At 46.5% G+C, this 6,847-nt stretch overlaps 1 protein-coding gene and 1 long non-coding RNA gene across 3 annotated transcripts in view; one reads left to right on the top strand and one right to left on the bottom strand.

Annotated features, from left to right (window-relative positions):
• VCPKMT (valosin containing protein lysine methyltransferase) overlaps window positions 1-6,847 on the top strand; it is a 115,220-nt gene that overhangs the window by 57,432 nt on the left and 50,941 nt on the right. The window contains exon 7 of one of the 2 annotated variants that reach the window (XM_078053651.1): window positions 3,568-4,196. The exons of the other annotated variant lie outside the window; for it this stretch is intronic. The gene's annotated coding sequence lies outside the window, so the exon portion shown is untranslated. Of the gene's footprint in view, window positions 1-3,567; window positions 4,197-6,847 lie in introns of those variants that run through there. 2 annotated transcript variants of the gene reach the window in all.
• LOC144382780 (uncharacterized) lies at window positions 4,404-6,336 on the bottom strand. The gene is made up of 3 exons (XR_013450178.1): window positions 5,845-6,336; window positions 4,970-5,063; window positions 4,404-4,839 (listed from the first exon to the last, which is right to left on the bottom strand). It is a non-coding gene; the product is annotated as an uncharacterized LOC144382780 (long non-coding RNA).

Here is a 6,847-nt window from a genome sequence, read left to right as displayed (position 1 = left end):
CAGCAAAAGGTACCTTTTTTCCTGCAGCAAAATGCTGAGCTATGGTTCTCATTGGTTGCCTTGAGTCACATGCCCATCCCTGAGCCAATCGTGACCAGGGTGATGTGATGCTCTTGTTGGCCAGACTGGGATCACCCGCCCCTGGGGTAGCAGTGGTGGCATCAGTCCCATCCAAGCCACATGGACCCTCACATCTATGGGTATGTGACCTCTGCAGCCACAGGGGACCCGGTACTTAGAAGGACCCTGTGCTTGGTTTCATGCTCTGCTGTCACCTGTTTGAAATTCTTAATGATTTTTTGAAGTAGGGTCTCCACAGAGACTGTGACAAGGCATTTTCATTTTTCACTGGATCTGACATTTTGCAGCTGATCTTGCTGCTACACTGTTGTGTGTGCCGGGAAAGGTTCGTGAAACACCGAAAACACAGTTCTCTCAGACACAAGGAAACGTAGGGCACATTTGGAAAAAAGCAGGTAGTCTGTGCTGGTTGAAACTTTAAGGAAAGAATGGAAACTTCATTCATTCACTTATTTATTTAAAACTTTATTAGAGGCACCTGGGTGGCTCAGTCAGTTAGGGGTCTGACTCGTGATTTTGGCTCAGGCCATGATCTCAGGGTTGTGGGATCGAGCCCCACATCTGGCTCCCTGCTTAGCGGGTAGTCTGCTTGGGATTTTCTCTCCTCTCCTTCTCCCTCTGCCCTTCCCCTCCCCCCCAAATAAATAAATCTTAAAAAAAAAAGCAACAAATTTTATTAAGTGTGGGGGGATGGTCCTGCTACTTCCAGGGAACAGGAAGAGAAAAACAAATGATTGTCAAGACCATCAGGTAGCTCATAGTCTGTTGCAAAGAGACACGCAGACACACAGCAGAGTAATGACTGGGATACAAATAAGCACCAAAAGCCACTGGGGCAGAGAGAAGGTGCTACCACCCTGGCTGGAGGTGGGTACAGTGCAGTGTTGTCCCAAGAGGGGAGGTGTGTGATTGACCAATGGAAGCAAGTAGGGACAGAGCACGTTAAGCCTCTTGGTGGGGAGTTGGTAGGGGAAGGTATGGAGATGGTTCCATGGAGCAGAAGTCATCATGTCACATCTTCCAGATAGTGGCTGGTGGATGAGCCATCGTGTGGCGTGCATGACACTCCCTGGCCCCACCACTGTCCCCCAAACCCCCAACCTAGCCACTGAATATCCTTCAGGCCTCAATATTCATGCAATCCAGCCCCAGACCTAAGTGTCAAGATTTTTGCAATTATCTCCTTAGCAGGTAAAATAGTTCTTACATCTTGGGCAGACTATAGTAATTACTTGAATGACCCAATAAGGAGACAACACTGAAACAATCTGAAACAATTGAAACCCTCCAATCCTGGACTTTTCATTGATAGGAACCATCTTCACCCTGTTTTAACAAAAGAATGATTTATCCCTATACATTTTTTCTTTTATTGACTTTGGGCACCAATCGACTCCTACTGGCAGTGTGACTTTTCGCCAGCACACTTTTGACCGTTTGTCCCTTTTGAGTATCATCATGGACTGAGGCTTTTCACAGACTCAACTGGTTCCAGTTGGCTGTGATCACTGTTTTCTCAAAAATTACAATTCGCTCAAAAAATAAAATGTAAACAGGGTCCCTGCCCTTAAGAAACTTATAATCATTTTTGGAAAAATGAGACCTAACATCCATGGAAAATACAGTGACCAGAACAAGGCAGCACACGATTTTAAGAGGCTGTTTTGTCACGGAGTTGGGCAAGACCCTTTCTCCCGAGCAATTCTTCAAATGCACTGATTTATACGGGAGCTAAGACATTTCCTCTGGGGAGGAAACTGGAATTGGTCCACAGTTGGCTTCAGACACCTGCAAGCATGTCGGCAGGGGAGGGTACGCCTGACTGTCCGAAGCTGGGGCGGAAGAAGCCGCCTAATGGGCATCCAGCTGCCAAGGAGGACAGCCAGTAAGGGCCAGGATCACTGGGACCCGTGTGAGTCTTCCTTAAAGCAACAGGTAAAGGCTTCTGAGATCCATGGCTGAGTATCAAATCACCAGAACACTTAGTGACTTGAAACAACCACAGTCATTTTACTCTCACGGCTCGTGCTTCTGGGGGTGACTAGAATTAGCAAGGCGGTTCTTGGCTCAGGGCTTCTGCCCTCCGATTCCCATGCTTACAGTCAGATGGTGGCTGCAGCTGGAGTCCTCTTAAAAGCTGCTTTTATGCTGGCTGTTGGCTTCTCCCTCAGCTGGAGCTTCCTGCCAGAACGTGCCTCTCTGTGTGGCCAGACTCCTCACAGTATAGGATCTGGGTTCCAGGAGGGGGGTGGGCCAGGGAGGCTGCCAGGTTGTGAAGGCTTTGGGGCCCGAAATTGGTGTGGCCTCTCTTACCAATATTCTATTGGTCAGGCACTTTCAGAGACCAGATTCAAGGAGAGGTAACTTAAGGCACCACCTCTGGTCAGGAGGTGTGTCCAAGAATTTGGGGGCCACATTTAAAGACAGAAACACGACTTTTTTTGAGTGTGAAGTGCATTCCATGAATTCTCTCATTTAACTCTCACAACTCTTAAAGCGTTTTCAAACAAAGAACCAGGCACAGAGGAAATTAAAATTCAGAGAAAGCTAGTGACTTGCTCAAGATCACACAGCACTCTAGCTCCAATGCACCTATGTGCTTAGCAACTTCTGTCTGTTGGGTTCCCAACACCTGAGGAAAAGAATCTTCAAGGGGCTGAGACCTTTGAAGTTGGAATCTCAAACTGGGCACTGATGTGGATCGGACCGCCCTGGGCCAGAAGGCATTCACGCAGAGGCCACAGCACTCAGGCTATAATGCTCAAGACAGCCTGTTCACCAGAAAAGGATTTGAGATAGGAGAGGCATTGGTGCGGGCTAACTTGCCCACAGAGGCCTCTGTGAGCCTTCTCTTCAGCTGGGCCTCGAAGGGCAGGAAGAATCTGTGTCGTGGAGAGGAATGGAAAAGAAATGCTAAGGTTTTCTTGTAGGTGTTCTCAGGTCCTCAGGCTTGGCTCTTCATTTGCTCCAGGGGAAGCCCCTCTCCTGACGCAGTGCATCAAGATCTCATGTCAGAAGTCTTCCCTTCCTCACATGTCTGCATTTTGGGGACATATAATTTGCCAAAAAGCCATTAAGTTCAACTAAAATAGCTTGGTCTGACTACACACAAAACTTACGCATGGGTTGTGTTAATATATGGTCCCCTCACAGAACACAAAGAACCTTCCTCAACAGGAAACCTCAGTGGCTTATTCTCTCCGTGTGAGGGTTGGCTGACAAGGGCAGGGAATAATTTGGCAGAAGGAAAAAAGTTGGAGTTATAACTTAATTCTGGCATGATCATGTGGTTGGAAGGTCAAAACGAAAACCTGCCACATTGCTGTTTGTTCAAAGTTCACTTGGAGAGATTGCATGAGACTCTTTGATCCTGTAGGTCAGGGCACCAAGGCTGCAGGGCTCTTGAATTTATTTTGTGGTGAGGCTGCTGGGTTTCTGACTGAAGACCTATAGTTAGAGTGTAATTTCCTGCCCTGCTCCCCACAGCATGGGCACAGGCTGCACCACCCAGCTTGTCTCGGTGGAGGGAGATCTGTGGCCACACTTTTCCCAAATCATCCCAACTAGGACCCAAAAAGAAGAGAGTTCGGAGGCCCATCAACTCTCCGAGGAAATTTTAGAAAACCTCGGCGTTTCCTTCCTTAAAGCCAGGGCATTTTGTCAGTTGGACTGAGCCAAGGGCTGTGCAAAGAGCCTGAGATCTGCTCCCACTGATGAAGATGAAATGGATGTTTAACCTCATGAGTGGTGGGGCTTCAGTCCCTGACCAGCCGAGCATCCAAGGAACCTGGATTCCCCTTGCACACAGTACACTTACACTCAGAGCAAGGCCAGCCTTCAAGGTTGAAGGAGATCTATCCATTTCCAGCAGGCTACTTAAAAAAAAATTTTTTTTAAGTCAAGAAATATATGCTCATTGTAGAGCAAGGGCAAATGGCAAAAAAGAGGCAATAAAGAGGCAATATTTTAAAAAAGCTGTCTGTGATCCTATTACCAGAGATGATCACGGTTATTGTGGTATATTTCCAGACTTTTTTCTATGCATATATGCGTGTATAAATAGTTATAGGTGCATGCCTGCCATGTTTTTGTTACTTGCTCTTTCTCATGTACATATCATGAAAGTTTGTCATGTCAATAAATACATTTCAATGATATTAAGTGTCTAAAGTTTCTTGCAGAGTTGTATTATTATTTAATGAATCTCATTATTGGAAGTTAATGTTGTTTACCAGATTTTTTTGCTATTATAATCAATACTATAGTGACAATTCTTAATTATTTCCTTTGCTTTTTAAAAGATTTTATTTATTTATTGGGGGGGGCAGAGGGAGAAGCAGGCTCCCCACTGAGCAGGGGGCCTGAAGGGACAGGGACCGGGGCTGGATCCCAGGACACCGGGATCATGACCTGAGCTGAAGGCAGATGTTTAATCGACTGAGCCACCCAGGTGCCCCTAATTATTTCCTTTGGCTATGTTCCAAAGAATGTAGTTGCTAGGTCAAAGCTTTTGGACATTTTTAAGGATTTTGATATTACATCAGTCTGGATAGGCTAAATGTTGTAGCAGACACCCCCAAAGCTCATTGGCTTAACACGGTAAAGATTTATTTCTCTCTTATGTTATAGTTCAATGTAGGTCATCTGGTTGCAGGCTGGAAGGAGCTCTACACAGTCAGCTGGAACTAGGATTTGTTCATATGATAGCTTTCCATTTGCCAGAGACTTGGAGTTCTTCAACGGATCCTCTGATTGCAGCTGATAGGCGAAAGGAGAGGAGAAAATGAGAAGTGGGGGGAGGGAGGGAGGGAGAGAGAGAGGGAGGGAGGGAAAGAGAGAATGGAGAATTACACAGGTGGTTTTAGGGCCAGGCTTAAAATCGACTCACATCACTTCTGCCCAGTTTCCAATTGTCCGGAATTCGGTCACATGACTGCTCCTAACTGCAACCGTGGGTGGGAAATGCAGTTTTCCTGTGTGTCCTGGAAGCAAACAGAGTCTGGTGAATGCAAAGCATTGTCTCTGCCTCAAACATACATTACTAAGCTGCCAACCAACCAAATTTTTCCAGTTGATATTCCCACCAGCAGAGTATGAGAATTCCTATTTCCCTACACCCTCAGTAATTAAAAAGAAGACAATTTTCGTGTTCTGTTTTCTGTAGATCTGCATATGGCATTGTTGCTTCTCTGCACGACTAGACTCAGAATATCTGTTTCTCTCTTGGGAGATGTCTCCCTGAGCTCAGGATTGTACTCTCTGAAAAGCCAGGATCTGCATTCCTGACTGCTTTCAGGAGCAGCCCTCATCCCTATCTCCTAGGCTGGCCTGAGTTTCTGGGCCTTTCTGGGCCTGTTCTTCCCTCTCTCCTTTCCTTCCCTGCTGTGGAGGAAGATGTAACATGCAGGAGCCTGCAACATGGGCGACCTTTACAGGGACTCTGCCCCAAGCCTCTGGCCCCACACATCCCTGAATGCATGACTCATTCAGAGGCATGGGGGAAAAGATTGGCACTCAGCATTTTCTGGGCCATCTGAGGTGGGTTCCAGCTTACAATACATTTTCACAGAAAAAAAGTTCAGAGTATGGAACCGAGAAGCCAAACTAGCAACCCATACTGACTTGGCACATTGACCCTGACCAAACCATCTAGTGCCTTGTCCTTAGAACTCAATGTTCCATCAACATAATCCTTCCTGATGAAATCAGGATCAGTAAACTGCTTAGCAATCATAAAGGGAAGGCAGTAGAATTGTGCAAAACCTATTCTTGAAGGTCTTCACGTGAACCCAGGTTACTGAACGTTCACTCATGTGTGAGCTGTGGTTTCTTCCTTGTTTTGAAATTTAGTTTCTAGAAGATAATGCTTTCAAATGGCTTCTTGTTCATGTCTTCCTCAGGGTCTAACAGCTATTGCCTGATGATTGTCTGGCAGGCCAGGCCCCTTGGCAAAGCAAGGTTTCCAGTGAGGTCTTTGCAAAAAGTCTTCCCAAAGTGCCCTTGTTCAGTTCCTCCAAGGAGCTGAGGAGCTGGGCATCAGCAGAGCAGAGAAACGCAAACCAAGCAAGTCACAGGTTTTTCAAGCATGCCAACCTTCTGGTCCTAGGCAGGAAGTATTCCAAAAAACCTTGGAAAGTTCCTATGTTTTCCTAAGAATGAACCGATATCTTGTCTTTCCAAGTTGTATCCTCTGATCCCTCCCTGAGAGACAGCCATGGTCTCTGAGAGGGGATAGTAGCTGGGCCTCCTGGCTGAGTGAATCTGTAAGCTTGGTTTATGACCTAGAAATGGAAACAGGAAGTGGCTTATACATAAATATAAAGAGCACAGGCAAGGAAGGGCTGCAAGAGACTTCTCCTCAGATGATTGGGTGTACAATAGGCAGAGGTGAAAACTGGCATCTTTTCTTTCTTTTTTTGTTCCGGTGATGCCCTCTGGCAGGGCTGGGCCATCTGGGGTGGGATGTCTTCCTGGGGGTGGCAGAAGGGAGACCCACTGTTGATCACTAGCTTCTCTCCAGAGTGAGCCTATCTGTGGGACACCATGGCCCCTTTTCACCTCATCTTTGCAAGTGAATTTGGGTTCTTCGAATGAGTTTTGCCAGGCTTTATAAATGTAAACTCTCAAGAGGGGCTTCCAACGAGAAAAACTGACTTCTAGCAGCTTTTAATAGTTCCCAGAAGGTTCCCTGAGCCCATGGGGGAAGGACTTCCTTGCAATTATGCCGAGATACAAAAATCCACTGTCATCCCTAGATACCTGGCGG

Source organism: Halichoerus grypus, chromosome 8 (assembly GCF_964656455.1).
Source record: "Halichoerus grypus chromosome 8, mHalGry1.hap1.1, whole genome shotgun sequence".
Taxonomy (NCBI): Eukaryota; Metazoa; Chordata; class Mammalia; order Carnivora; family Phocidae; genus Halichoerus; species Halichoerus grypus.
This window is presented reverse-complemented; position numbering and strand designations above follow the sequence as displayed.